The 15,766-nt window shown below is 42.2% G+C and overlaps 1 protein-coding gene across 1 annotated transcript in view; it reads right to left on the bottom strand.

The window, feature by feature from the left end:
- The window catches only part of LOC114047009 (gelsolin), a 70,649-nt gene extending 56,749 nt beyond the window's left edge, over positions 1 to 13,900 (bottom strand). Inside the window, exon 1 of the mRNA XM_027867651.1 lies at positions 13,803 to 13,900. The gene's annotated coding sequence lies outside the window, so the exon portion shown is untranslated. The remainder of the gene's footprint in view (positions 1 to 13,802) is intronic.
- Positions 13,901 to 15,766: the final 1,866 nt, after the last annotated feature.

The raw sequence follows: 15,766 nt of genomic DNA, 5'->3' as shown, positions 1-15,766 counted from the left end.
ACTACTTACCTCGAAGAGCTGTTGTGAGGAGAATGTACATAAAGTGATCTGTAAACTATAAAGTGTTCTCTCATCATCAGTACTTTATCTGCAGCCCACTGAAGAGTTCCCCAGCATCTCACTGGTAGGTCAATCAGCATGTCCCCACCACCAGCTGCTGACCTTGTGCCCGGGAAATTTAGAAGAGTATTTAGCTATTCTTCTGTATATACAGTTCAAATCATCAATATTCAGAAGAGCAACTAAGCCTAAAAGGTTCTGAACAACCTGGAAAATTCTTTTCACTACCAAACAATGCTTTCCAAGGCCATTCCAACAGTGCCTCATGACTAGACATGGAACAGTATTTCATCTGATGCTAAGACTCCAATGTCCACGCCCCAGGCTCTTGTGGTTCAGGGCACAAATGAAGTCCTGTCCCAGGCTTAATTTGGTAAATATCACTGAAATTCAGGAGGGCAAGAAACAGCCAGATTTCAACATGAGTCACCTAAATAAGGTGTGGTGCCAGAGAACTCAGGGATGGATTCCTTAATTTCCCAAAAATACAGTGTTCATCTAGAAAAACAGGAGCCTGTGTATTAACAGGCACCTCCCTCATCCTCTTAACCAGAGTTTTTTAAGCTCTATTCATAAGACTGAAAATGTTAGAGCTATAAAAGGCCTTAGAATATTAGAGTAGGAAGGTACTTTACAGGTCATCTCTTCCAAATCTCTAATTTTACAGATCGAGAGACTGAGTCTCAATCACATAGCTTTTAGTGGCTGAATTGGAACTTGAACTCAGTTCTGGCTTTCAGTTCAGTCTCTTCCCTGGCTGCCATGCTGCCTCCAGTGAAACTTGTCAAGGCCTAGTAGGGATGGGGACAGTGCCTGGTGATACTTAAAGATAAGGCATGCTTCTAGTGTTTTCACACTATTACTTTAAAATGTCGTATTTATATTCATGTGAGGATATGGTGGAATGATTTCATCTATTTCCTTTCGATTGTTCTGTCTCCAAAGTCAACATTTTCACCCCTACTTTGGAGGGCCAGAGCTGTTCCCAAGTAGTGGTGTGGAATATTGGGAAAAGCATTGGCTCTGGAGTAGCATGTTTGGGATTCACATCTCCCTCAGATGCCTACTACCTATGTGACCATTGTCAAGTCCTTTATTCTCTCTGGGCCTCAGTTTCCTCATCTGTAAAATGACTGAGGTAGACCAGATGGCTTCTGAGGGCCTTTCCAACTCTAAATTATGATCCTCTGATTATAAATGTGCTCACAGAATCTCAGAATTAAAAGGGACCTCAGAAGTCACCTAGTCTACTCCTCTTCCCTGAATACAAATCCCTGCTACAGCATCTCTGACAAAGTCATCCAGCCTCTGTTTGGAGACTTTCCAAGTGGAAGAAGTCTTCTAACTCCCCAGGGAGGCCATTCTACCTTCTGACAGCTCTAATTATTCCGAAGGGTTTAAATGTGCCTTTCTGCATTGCTCCTCTTGCCGCTGTCAGGGACCAAGGAGAACAAATTTAATCTTTCTTCCACATTATAGTCCTTCAAATACTCAAAGATGGTATCATGAGCTGCTCTTCTCTCCTCAAGGCTAAATATATCTAAATATATATATTCTGCCTGCAGGCAAAAAGTGTATTTCATTTTTCAGTCATTTTCAGTCATGTCCAGCTTTTTGTGACCTCATTTTGGGGTTTTCTTGGCAAAGATACTGAAGTGGTTTGCCATTTCCTTTTCTAGCTCATTTTACAGATGAGGAAATTGAAGCCAACAGGGTTAAGTGACTTGCCCAGGGTCACACAGCCAGTAAGTGCCTGAGGCTGGATTTGAATTCAGGAAGATGAATCTTCCTAACTCCAAGCCTGACATTCTATCTACTACACCACCTAACTGCCCCAAATGTTATAAGAATCTCCACAAATGAGAATAAAAACAAGGGTGCAGTAGTGTGTCAAAAGAACATAGGGTAGGGGGCAGCTAAGTGGCAAAGTGGATAGAGTACCGGCTAGAATCAGAAGGACCTGAGTTCAAATTCGGCCTCAGACCAAACACTTGACACTTCCTAGTTGTGTGACCCTGGGCAAGGCACTTAACCCTAATTGCCTAAGAAAAAAAAAAAAAAAGAACACAGAGTCTGGGTTTAATGGAAAGTCAGGTGACTTGGATGTAGGCCTCATCATGGGATTGTGTAAAGAGTGTCAGATCTGGATTCATATCCTGGCTCTAATATTTTCTAGGTGCTTGACCCTGGGCAATTCACTTGGGATCTCTAAGGCTCTATTTCCTCATCTTCAATATAGAAATACCAATACTTGCATCACTAATTTCAGAAGATTTCAATTAACCCAGTGCTTTACAAATCTAAAAGCTTTCTAGAAAAATGTGACTTCTTTTTGTTGTAGCCCTGACGTAAGGTGTGACCTTGGACAAATACAGTCACCACTCTGGTTCTATGTGTAAAGTCCTTTGCCCCCTCTCTTTAGGTCTCACATACCTTAGCTCAAACTCCATCCTGCACCCTGGCTCCTTAGGTCTCAGATATAGGCTACTCTCAGCTTGGGAGGCAGAGAAGGGGCTAAGCATTTTTCAGTTTGGGGAGACTGCAAGTGAGCTCATTTCCCAAAAAACTGTTCAAATGCCCAACTCTCTAGCCTTCTTCCTGCTGAGTTCTAGTAAATAGAGGCCTCCCGCTCCCAAGGAAAAGCTGATGATGATAATAGTAACTCCAGAATATAGACAGCACACTGTTTTGCATCTTAACTATAAAATAGTTTTGGTAGAAACATTCATCAAACCCATATGTTGCCTCTTTTTTTTCTTTCCCTAATTCCTCACCCCCCCCCCCAAGATAGTTTCCTACTGACTCATTCACTCCTAATATAGATTTGTATCTTCCCCTCTTGGACAAAAAATCCCAAGAGCTCTTTAGATTCCTAACAACTCGAGCTAAGGACAAAACAGGTGCCCTGATCGCCAAAGGGAGAAAGGGAAGCAGCAAAGCATGGTGTGTGCCAGAAAGAGCACTGGGGCGGGGTGTCCAGAAATCTAGGAGAATGGGCTAGATGAGATTTAAAAGTCCTTCTAAATCTAACGTTCCACGTCATAAAATCCTTTCCATCTCTGAAACTATAGGTTCTAAGATCTCTTCTGGCTCCCAGATCCAAGCAAGAATCTGCTCGGGAAAGTTCAACAACTGGCCTGGGGTGGAGGGTGGGGGTGGGGGTGGGGGTGGGGGTGGGGAAGGGAGGAGACAAACTGTGCTTGTGTCACATTTAAAAGTTTAAATCTGCATTATTCACATTTTCTCCATCACTTTCTTAAGTCCAGACAATCAGCAAAACAATCCACCAAGCCCTGATTTATTACATTTGCTGATTTCTGAGGTATAAATGTGCACACTAAAAATTTAACAATCAGCTCTCCTAGGCTGGTGGGAGCTAGCTTCAGCACACCCTTGGATCCAAGGATTTTAATGGGATAAATCAAAACACTCTTACAGAGAAAGGGACTATAAAGGCACTTATATCTTTGCAGTGGACTGTTATTAAGGATGGCCAATTAGGTGGCACAGTGGATAGAGAACCAGGCCTGGAGTTAGGAGGACCTGAGTACAAATGTGACCTCAGATACTTCCTAGCTGTGTGACCCTGGGCAAGTCACTTAACCCTGTTTGCCTCAGTTTCCTCATCTGTAAAATGAGCTGGAGAAGGAAATGGCAAACCACTCCAGTATCTTTGCCAAGAAAACCCCAAATGGGGTCACAAAGAGCCCAACATGACTGAAATGACTGAACAACATTGTTAAGGGCCTGAGTTAAACTCCACTTGGTCAACAGAGTGTAATTAGTTAATGAGGCTCCAGCCACCAGATCTGAATCCATCTGCAGAGCTCAAAGGCTGACCTCAAAAAGATCCAAGCCTATGGTTACCAACAACCCCAACTCAGCTCGACCCTGTTCCCCACCCCCTCTCATCATCAGCTCCCCAACACAATGTCATATTTACGGCATTCTAGGTTTCTCAACAGGGAGAGAAAAACAGTTGCTAGTATCACCCCTCCCCTCCACCCAACCAATAAATACTGAAACTAAAGTCTGCTCATGGACTTTCAGATCAGGGCCCACTCACTGGATCTGATTATCAACATCTTCCTCCTCCATGCCCAGACCAGCTGCCATCCCAGGATCTACCCCCTTTGAGAAAAAGTAAACCCATCAAAAAGACCAGATATTCCTTCTCCCCCACCTCCTACCACCCACACTGCTATTGCTTCTAACATGGGCCAAGCTGCTTTCTGTAAACCAGATGCCATTGCTCAGGGAAGCAGACTGTCCCAGGGGCAAAAGTACTGGTGTACAGTCCTGCCTCCACTTCCCCGTCTGACCTCAGCTTCCTTATTTGTAAAATGGGGGTAATGCTGTAAGGATCAAATCAGACAATGAATGTAAAAAAAAACTTTGTAACTGTGTGAGTTATTATCGTTATTAAAGCAGGGAGTGGAGAGGGCCCAATTCATTTGAACTGTTCCCCTGATGTAAATAATAATAATATCTGCTTATCAGGGCAGCTAGGTGGATAAAGCTCCAGCCTTGGAGTCAGGAGGACCTGAGTTCAAATGGGGCCTCAGACACATGACACTTACTAGCTGTGTGACCCTGAGCAAGTCACTTAACCCCAATTGCCTCACCAAAAATAATAATAATAGTAATAATAATAATAATAGTAATAATATATGCTTGTCTTTAAGATCAGAGCTCTTATTGTAAAAGAGCAAACCCAGAACATTAACCTTCGGCCTCAAGGCCACGTGTGGCCCTCTAGGTCCTCAAATTTGGCCTTTTAACTGAATCCAGACTTCACAGAACAAATCCCCTTAAAAAAAGGATTTGTTCTGTAAAACTTGGACTCAGTCAAAAGGCTACACCCAAGGACCTATCTGTTGCCCCCCACAGCTCTGAGGATGGAGGACTTGCCTTCCTTTTCCAACTATAGCATTAACTTCAAGGGCTGGAAGCTTTCCTAGACAATCCGGGGCTGCTTTTAAATGTGGTTGACTGATGAGGGGTGATTTGGTGAGATGAAATGCCTCATCTTTAAGTTTCTCTAATTGCTGGGTCACCATTGCCTGAGTTAGAATAATAGAATGGTAGAAGAGATCTGAAAGACCATCTAAGGCAGCTACCCCTCTCATTTTACAGAAAAGGAAACTGAGTCTTAGAAGGGGAAGGTAAGTAGTTAAAGGTCATACAGTAAGCCAGAGTAAAGAAAAATTAGTTACATGACCTTGGGTGTCCCCTAACTTCTCTGACAATGACAACGATAGTAATTGTCTTGCCTTGCCAGTTGTTTAAAATGTCATGGGAGTGAGGCAGCTAGGTGGCTCAGTGGATAGGGCACCGGCCCTGGAGTCAGGAGGACCTGAGTTCAAATCCAGCCTCAGACACAAAACCCTCACTTAGCTATGTGACTCTGGGCAAGTCACTTAACTCCAATTGCCTCGCAAAAAAAGAAAAATTAAAATGTCATGAGAGGAAGTATGCTTCTGAGGAAAAAAACTGGACTTGAGGTGCAGGGACAACTGGGTTAGAATCACAGCTCCTTTACTCATTCATTGTGTGAATTTGGGCAAATCATTCCCTCTTCTTTTACCTTTAGCACTGGTAGAAAGGAGAACACTAATACTCACTTTACCTATTTAGCTGGGCTTTTTGTGAAGATCAGATGAGATAATGCATCAGAAAGTGCTCAAAGTGCTCTGCAATGAGGTACGTAAATACAAACTACTATTATTACTTTACTGGATTCCCTCATCCCATTAAGTAATTGCCATTGTGGATCACTGCCTCGGGTCACATCCCAAGAGGGCTTGGACAGCTCCTGCCAAGTTTTCATTTTCTGCTTTGTAAAGTGCTAAGCACCATCACAGCAGCCCTGGAGCCCCTCAAGCTCTGTATTTTGTTCTTACAGAAATCCTATAGGGCTTGTTCTCTAAAGCATGAATGAGTTTAATGCAATCTCTGTTGTACAGCCTTCTCAGAAAAATGGTGCTAGGTCCTCTGGAAGGTGAGCTGGGCTATGGTCTGTCAATCAACCTCAGATGTTACCTTCAGATTATGTCTAGCAAGCACTTCAGCTTCCCCCAGACCAGGGCTCCACAAACACTGGGTGCCATAGAACACACCCAGTTTCCTTGTGGCGTCTAACACCTGGGAGGGCTGAAGTAAGGAAAGAACAGATGGCTGCTTACCCTTATAAAGAACTCATAATCTAGTTGGGGAGACAAGAAAAACATAGTTGGCATTTAGTGGCTAGAGGGCCCGACCTGGAGTCAAGGAAGACTATGAGCTGAAATCCAGACTCAGGCACTTATTAGCTGGGTGAACTTGGGCAGCATTCCCTACCTCCCCCAATAGCGCTTTGCAAACCTTTAAGTGCTATATCAATACTAGCTATTATTATTATCATTATCACTATCATTGGTCTCATACGAGGTAAAACCATAAGCAGTAAGACTACTTCCTTAAAAAATCAGACCAGAACTTATACAGTGAAATCGCATCTTCAAAAATCATACTGCTGGGAGCCTCTACAGCCATTCCTTTCCTCAAGCTGTGATTAATAAAAGAGAGGGGGTGGTTATAGTGAAAAGAACCCTGGACTGGGAGGCCTGTGTGTTAGTTTCATCTCTGCTACTAACATGTGTGACAAGGGAGAGTCACTTTCCTTCCATGAATCTTAGTTCATTCTTCTATAAGATGGGAGGGACTACATGAATGTAATGGAAGATTACTGTATAAGAATAAATCACAAATATACAGATTTCAGATAAACAAGGGACAGTTTGTATGAAATGGTGCAAAGTTAAGAGCAAAACCATGCTCTTATATACACAATGACTACCACCATGTAAATGAAAAAAAAATCACTAAGAGGAAATAGAGTACTGAGTAATTGAAAACACAAACATGGTACTAGAGAACAAATAATGGAGCATAACTTCCTCCTTTCAGCAGAAGGAGAGGAGACTACCAAGGTAAAATGTCATACATTGTCAGATTTGGCCATGTTGTGTCAGCTATTTTTTGCTTAACTGTTTCCTCTGTGTAGTCCAAGCTAAACTGGCCCATAGAGGTTATTCCATTGACCATGCTCAAAATTGCCCTTCCTGGTTCTAAACAACTATACTTTGGAGCCTATTTCCAATCATGGGGTGACTTATTGTGGAAAGGACTCTGCATTTTGATATGACAGGGCAAACCTTGAGTGGGCCATTAGTCTTCCCCTACTCTATAATAGCACCTTGATGTGCTGTGACAATTAAAACAACTGGCAGCTTCCTGCTTTGACCCTGCAGGTGACATCATGCAACCCAGAGATTTCCAGTGAAGGCTGGGAATAGGCTGGCTCTTTACACCACCGGCATCATAGCAACCTCGTCCACATGGCACCAGGGGGATGGGGGCTCAAGGAAATGAGCTTGTGCCTGGACCCCTGGCTGCCTTTTCCTCTTTTGTGTTTGTTCTTTCATTATTTCAGGTGAACAAGTATCCAGAGATGATTGCATCTAGGCTTGGAAGCAACCTTGTGAATTTAAGAGGTCAAGAAGTCCTGGCTCCCTTCAAGTTTGAATTGTATGGTGGCAAGAGGAGGTGTTCCTGGCAATTAGTCCAGTAATGCTGGAGAGGTCAGCAATTGACAAGGCAATTGATCCAAGCCTGTCAGGTTTACCAGCAGACATATCCCAAGAGCTGTTTGAGAGTGTAGGGCCAAAGTAAAATGTAAAATGCCTAATTAGCAGTCCTTCAAACTCTTTTATATTCTAATTAAGTTTAAAAATCAACCTCCCAGAAGACTGTAATAGTAGTTATAAGCCAAATTACTTAATCCAGTTTTAACTCATTCTGTTAATGTGCACTTAGTCTTTTATGTTTAACATTTCCTTTGTGTGTAGGAATAAATTACCCATCCCATACATGATTCATATTTTACAGAGTACCTTTTTACTTCCCCTTTTTTGGGGAAAACCTAGATGTTAGTAATAACCTAAACTATAAGTAAATTTGTCCCCAGGGCATTGAAGTGGTGGATTAATAACCTAAAGAGAATGGGAAAAAGGAGCCTAACCCCTCTCAATAAAAGGCGAGGCTCCCCTGAACTGAACCTGATCCAACTTTCATTTCTAAGGACAGAGCAGGGATAGATATAGTAGCCAGCCTTGAAGGGCTTATCAACAGTTGCTCAATATTAGATTTGTTGTAAGGGAGAGTTTAGTTGTTGGGCTGATGGGGTAGAGAAGCAGGTCATATTCAGAAACTTGGATGTAAAAACAAAAGGTGCCAAGAAATTTTTTTTAAAAAATCAATTAGGGGCAGCTAGGTGGCGCAGTGGATAGAGCACCAGCCCTAGAGTCAGGAGGACCTGAGTTCAAATCTGACCTCAGGCACATAACACTTACTAGCTGTTTGACCTTGGGCAAGTCACTTAACCCCAATTGCCTCACAAAAACAAAAAACAAAAAACAAAAAAAAATCAATTAAATAAAAGTATGGGCTGGCATACAATTATCTCTAAGGTCAGTTGGCCAGTCAATAAGCATTTAAAGTACTTATGTATGTCAGGTCTTTGCTAAGTGTTAGGGATATAAAGAAAGGCAGATATAATCTGTAACCCCAAAGGGGCTTACATTCTAATGGAAAAAACAAAAGGAGAAACCAAACCAAACCAAACAAGAAAAAACAAAAACAAAAAAAATTAGAAACATGCAAGATTTGTTCAGAGTAAATGGAAGGCAATCTAAGAGGAAAGATTTGTTGCTGAGGGGAAGGTCCCTTCCAGTTTTACCTATGATTGCATATTCTAAGAATTTTTTCAGCTATAATGTTCTGTGTTCTAAAATTCCTTCCACTTCTAATATTCTATGTTATAAGATTTCCTCCACCTCTAACATTCTATGTTCTAAGTATCCTTCTTGCCAACATTCCACAAGTTTAAGATAACGGAATGTTGCTAGCATGCCATCCCTTTTCAGGAACTGCTATGGTAACTCCAGGAGTCATTTTTAAACCATTTAAAACCATTTTTTAAACCATTTTAAACCACAGGCCCAGCGCAGTGGATAGAGCACCGGCCCTGAAGTCAGGAGGACCTGAGTTCAAATTCGGCCTCAGACCAAACACTTGACACTTACTAGCTGTGTGACCCTGGGCAAGTCACTTAACCCCAATTGCCTAAAAACAAACAAACAAAAAAAAGAGAGCATTGGAGTGGGAATGTGGACAACATGATTCAGTCCCCGGTTCTGCTAGGTGACCTTAGCCAAGTCAATTCATCTCTCTAGGTATTGGTTCAATCATGGAATAGATTGTATCTACCATGTCAGATATAGAAAGGACCTTAGACTTTAAAATTTTTAAACTGCAAAAGGCCTTAGAATACGTACTTTTAGACCTGGAAGGGGCTTTAGAACACAGAATATTAGAACATAGAATATAGAGCTGAAAGGGACTCAAGAGATCATCTGTCTTCATGCTAAAGAAAAACCATGCTTTTACATTCTGCTTTGTATGATGGTCATGACCAAATTCACACTCAAAGAAGGGATATAAGAATGTACCTCCCTCCCTTTTTTAGTGGAAGTGGGAAACTATTGGTAGGGAACACTGCACATAATGTTTACTTTGGTTGGTGTGCTACCAGGTTGGCTCAATGGCTTCTCTCCCCTCCTCCCTTGTTTCTTTTTCTTTCTTTATTATAAGGAATGTAAACTCTTTGACAGTGAGAATTGTTGCATTTATTTTGTCTTTGTTTCCCTAGCACCTAGCACAGTATTGAACATATATCAGATACTTAATAAATGCTTGCTAATTGACTGAAAGGATGACTTTCTAGATGAGGAATGGGTAGGGATATATTGGGAAATGAAGGTGATGTAAAAATAAATACTATTTTAAAAATCTTAATAACCCTATATTCAATGGTTCCTTCCAACTCAAATATGTCATATTATGGTATTCTTTGTTCTAGGGTCCCTTCCAGCTCTGACATTCTATGGTTGTATAACAAGTCATCTAGTCCAACTCTCAATTTTTACAAATGACAAAACTCAGACTTAGGGAGGTGAAGTGACTTTGTATAGAAATGAGAGCACATCTCAATTACGTTTTCCTCCTATGTTAGAGAGGGATTAACATCAACTACTGGGTTTAGCAGTATAGACAAGTGTTTGGTATGAAGTATTCAATTGTCTTCTATGTGGACTCAGACCAAAGTCCATTACAATCTACTTCCTTTAATGCCTTTCCTTTCAAAGTGCTAATATGAAACCCAAAGAGAAGAGAAGTAATCCTACAGTTGGGGTAGCCTGCGTGCCACTAGCAGACTGTCTAACCAGAGGATAGGCTCTGAACAATGACCTCAAAAACCACACCAAGAACTAAAATGATGGGCGAGCTCTGTGTTAAAAGGCAGAATATATTTTTACTTAACTTTCACCAGCTGCCTAAACACTGGTTTCCCTCCCCAGGTCCCTATCTTCATTCTTTTCCCTTAAAATTCAGCATTTGAAGAATTGCCTTCTCTGGGTCCCAAACCAAATTTTACTCCTGCAACATCCTCTTCTGAAGAAACAGCCAGTCTGGTAAAACATCACAATGACTGCTAGGTTTTCTAAAGAATTTCTTTTTAAAGTTTCTAGTTGTCATATAAAAGAATAAGCTCAGGACCCTAGAGCTGATTGCCACTAAGGAGTTCTCTAAGTCTCAATTTCCCTATCAAATGAGAGAAGAAGACTAGATGGCTTCTAAGGTCCTATCCTGTTCTAAAAGTATGGATTCAATTAGTCTAATAGATTATAATAGTCTAAGTTCCCTTCCTGCTCTGACATTCTATGATGTAATGTTCCTTCCAGCTTCTATGGTTCTATGATTCTTGCGTGCTAACTTTGCAAAGCTAGCACACGATGACTCAAAATCCTACCCCTTCTTTGTCCTCCTCCTCCATAGGAAAATTTGTGTTACACCCTCTACTGTGGTTGCTGTTTCCAGTGAACATATCCATGTATTCAGACAAAAAAATCAAAGACTCAAAAGGAAAAATGCACAAGCTAAGGGCAAAGTACTTAGTTAAGCTTAAAAATGTTCTCTCTGAACTGGTAAGCTTGTTTTCATAAAATGTAACAATTATCTTCACCTCAGTAAAATGAGCACTTACAAACCTATATTGGGGTTGGGACATTAAAGTTCCATTGCTTCAAAGTTTGTAAGCATTGACAAGTGAGAAGGTAGAGTAGTGGAAAGAACACAGAACTGGGAGTCAGGAGACCTTGGTTTTAGTCTTAGTTCATTCACTAACTCATCTGAGTAAGTTGTTGCACTTGTCTGTGTCTCATTTTCTCTTCTGTATAATGAAATGATCAGGTTCAATGATCTCTGAAATGCCTTCCAGGTCCAATATTCTATACTGTATTCTAATTTTCCTTCCAGAACTAACATTCTACATTCTAAGATTCTGACTATTCTGTGTTCTAGGGTACTTTCCAGCTGTCATTCTAAGTTGTAAAGTCCCTCTCGGCTCTACCACTCTAGATTCTAAGAAAAAGCAATGATTTTAAAATAAAAAGTAGCTTTTGAAAAAAAATTGGCATGTGTATATTTGTTTGTGGGTAAACATTTTACCAAATTCTTTAATCTTCTGCCATTATAACTTGAGAACCTTAGCTTTAACACAAGCCTTAATCCAAACATTTCATCTTCCAAGATTCATCATTGGTTTTGCTTTAAAAAAAAAATTAAAAGACGAACATGTGGAGTGGAAGAGAGGGTATGTATTCTATTACTTTATTTTCACAAAACCTCACTTACTTATACATATTTCATCCAGATGTCAACCCAAGCTAGGCTGAACTATTTACGGTTTCCCTAGCATGTATAAATAGCTGTCTAAGAAAGAAGAAACTGGTTGCAAAGTAATGAGACTGGGCACCACATTTTCCCAAGAGACTCTCCCAATGTTCTTTCAGAAAAACATCTCTCCATAAAACCCTCCCCGCCTGGTCTGTCAAAGGCTCAAAAATATGTCCTCAATTGGACAGTTTAGTCCATAAAATTGAATGAGATATTTCCAGGAATAGCATAAAGACACATCAGGCAGTTAACTCCCCGCTTCATTATCCCTGCTGCCATGGAATGATGCTTTAAAATGATACAGTTTTTGAGCTAAGAAGGAAATTTAAATCAAAGAATGTTCAGAGCTGAAAGGAGCTTATAAATCACCTAATCCAACACCCAAATCTTATAGATGACAAAATTCAAGTTCAAAAGGGGAAGTGACCTGACCAGTGTATCATGGAACTAATTAGTGGCAGAGGAAGAATCAGAACCCAGCTCTCCTGATTCCTAGTCTAGTATTCCTTCCACTAGAATATTTGCATCTAGCCTGCTCTAATTTTATGACCAAAGGAACAGGTGCTATGCATTTGCATTATCAACAAAATCCCCAGAGGCTAGTTTTTTCCAAGTGATCATTTTCCTGGTAGACTCCTTTAATATGGAAGCCCTACCAGAAAGATATCTGGAAAGAGTTGTTTTTCAGCTTGAGGTGTTTAAGGCAAACCTTGGTCAAGGAGTAGTTATTAAAAATAACCCTTTTCTTCCAAGGAAAGACATGTTAAATAAAAGTTTGGAGTACTGATCAGGTAAGCACTTAAAGTATATTCACTCACATTTTTTTGTCTCTCCCCCTCCTGTTAGGCTCCAGCCTGCACTTTGCAAGGCAGAAAGTAAATAATATTTAGTCTTGAAACTGACTTTACATGAATCTCACTGGCCTAAAGGGTGTGTGTGGTGATAAGATTTTAGCATGATTGTGTCTTTATCCCACTGAAGAATGTCTTTACTCCCATCTTGGCCACCTAATTAGTCTTGACCCTGTCTCTGTTGACTGCAGCAAAGTTAGCAAAGTTTAGCCGCTCTGTATTTGAGCTGATCTGATCACCTGCTTGAAAGCTATGTGTGAAGATAGCTTTGGTACCACCTAAGGGGGCTATGTCTTAGGGGCCACCAGCTTTGGAGCTGTATATGAGAAGGGGTGGGCACTGGATTGGCATGTTAGAGGATGTGGGCTCCAGTTTAGAGGACTGTGACTGAGGGCCACTATTTTAAAGAACTATGTATAACGGGGTGTGACTACCCAAGGGACTGTGGGGACCGAATTATTATGAGGGAGAAAGGACATTTGATAGAGAGCTACCAGCCTGGGGGGAGGGCTATAGTCGAGGTAGATAACTGGGCTGTGTGAGAGAAACACAGTACTGGGTATGGGGCTGCCACGTTACACATTCTGCTCCTTTTCTCCTCCACCCCCAAATCTCATGTTCCCATGTCTTTGGAACCCCACTTTCTATAAAGAAGGAAGGATTTGGAGACGGGAGCGGGGAAAAGCCGGGTGCTCTAGAACCAGAATCTCTGACTTGGCCTCTCGCCCAACGGAGGATGCTGGGAGGCGGGGACTAGGACTGAGTTTTCTTTTCCACTCTATCTCCTGTCCATCTAAGGGGACACAGGGTGGGGGGCGAGGAGGAATTGGGGGAAGGGACAGAGTCGAGGGAGAGTTGAAGGGATGGAGTCTAGCAGATGCTCATTAGCTGGCCGATTTCTCCTTCCCCCTCCCGCTAGCTGCCGAGGCTTGGAGAAGGCGGAACAAGACCAACTCTCCAGGATCACACAGCCTGGCCCCGCAGAACCAGAGGAGACTAAGCAGGCTCAGGCCCCGACTCCCGACTCCCGTGGCTCTAGGACAGCTCACTTACCTCCTACTCTTGTAGAGACTTGGAGCAGCTGCTTGCACTCTATCTGGAGAAGCAGCTGGTTCCGGGCAGTTCAGTGCGCAGGGCTTAGTAGGGCTGGGCAGGGCTGGGCCGGGTGGGGCTGGTAGGGAAGGCAGGGCTTTACATTAGGAGCCACCTTCTGGGGCGTGGAGAAAGGGGCACGGCAGTTGAAGGGGGCTCAGGGCTGGCTGCAGGGTTCGTGGGGGGGGGCTGGGCTTGAGAGTCCTGGGGGCGGGGCGACACCCCTCCCACCCAAAGTACACAAAGGGCTTCGTCCTCACCCAAGGCCACTCAGATTGCCCAGTGATGCAAACCTATCATTCTTCCCTAATAGTTTAAGGAAGCGGCTGAGAGAGGTAACCCTGTGAACCCACAAAAATACCCAGCTACAGCAGGAAGGAGCTTCAGGCATCATGTAATTCAAGTCCGTGACAGAGAAAGTAACTGTGGGCTGGGGACTTGTTCTTCATCACCCACCAATTAGTGCCTAAACTGGAACTCAAACCGGGTCTCTTCACTCGCAGTTCCCGGTTCTTTCCACTCCTTCAGGCTTACCTTGGCTCTCTACCGAGCCCCGGCCCGTCTATCCTAACTCTGCCCGTTATACACTCTTCCTTAAGAGCAGAGCTTCAGTGTTGTGGTTTTCAAAGTCCCACATATTTTTTTTTTGATGGCATAGTCTATGCTAATGCTAGACAGAGGGATATTTCCCCACACCTTTTAGTAGCAAGGTACACCAGCTAGCCATAAATTCTTGTGAATATGCTCTTCCAGTCCTCAGTGCTCTCTCGTTTGTCAAATGGGTACAATAGTCCCTGCACCGCGGTTATGAGGATCAACTGAAACAATAGATGGGGAAGTGTTTTGAAAAGTTCAAAGTACCGTAGAGATATAAAGCAATGCTGTTGCTATTAAACGTAGCATGAGGGATAGGGACGAGGCTTGAGATTCCAGTGTTATAGGAAACTCCGGGTGAGCAAACTTCTTCTACTAAGCAAGATGACACCTCTTCTACAATTTATCGTTTCAGAGAGTTGTTCTTTTCTACAATTTGTTGCCTAATATTTGTCTAATAGAGTTCTGACATTAAGTGACTCACTTAGAATCACAAAGCCAACGTATCGGAGACAAGATTTGAACCTGGTTCAAAGACTTGCTCTCTCCACTACCCAATATTGTCTTAAAGGAGTCAACTCTAAAGCAAAAGCACCAAATTCGAAACATTTTAAAGAGACCTCTGCTTAATTAGAAACCCTGGAAATGAGAGTTATGTTCAACTCCATTGGCATGCTCTATTTAGACTGGGCCCGCGATTTCATTGGTAGAGGGAACTTCAAGGAAGAAAACTCCCTTGATCAGGGGTGGCCACAAGTTCCCCACCCCTGCTTGACCAATACAGATGAACACATCCTCTGCAATTTAAGTCTTAGATGTTGAGTTGTTTGGGGTGCCGAGAAGTTGCAGTTCAGCTTCTTGCCCAAGGTCCCTGAGTGGTATCTGGCAGAGAAGGGACACACCCAGACCATTCTGACTGAGAACGTTTGCTACTACAAGTTGCCTCTCGGAATCTCACAACGCTAAAATGCTAGAGCTGATAGAGACCTTAGAAGACAGAATGTTAGAGCTGGAAAGAACCATAGGAAGTAGAATGTTAACACGGAATGTTTTAGGGACTTTCAAAGATCCTAGAATATTACTGCTAGATGTTAATATAGAGGTTATCTAGTCAAATTCCTAAGTTAAACATGAATCTTCTTTACCACATAGCCAGTAAATGGTCATCCAACTTCAATGGGAGGAGGTTTCCAAGGCGTTCACCTTTGTTCTTAACATTTAGTGACTACAAAGGATTCTGTAGAATTTAAGGCACCTCCTGGGCAAAGTGTATGTCTGTAAACAAGGCCCAAAAAATGGACTATATTGTTAAGGACCTATTTAGCTTTGTG

This window comes from Vombatus ursinus, unplaced genomic scaffold, assembly GCF_900497805.2.
Source record: "Vombatus ursinus unplaced genomic scaffold, bare-nosed wombat genome assembly UNPS02014786.1, whole genome shotgun sequence".
Classification (NCBI taxonomy): domain Eukaryota; kingdom Metazoa; phylum Chordata; class Mammalia; order Diprotodontia; family Vombatidae; genus Vombatus; species Vombatus ursinus.
This window is presented reverse-complemented; position numbering and strand designations above follow the sequence as displayed.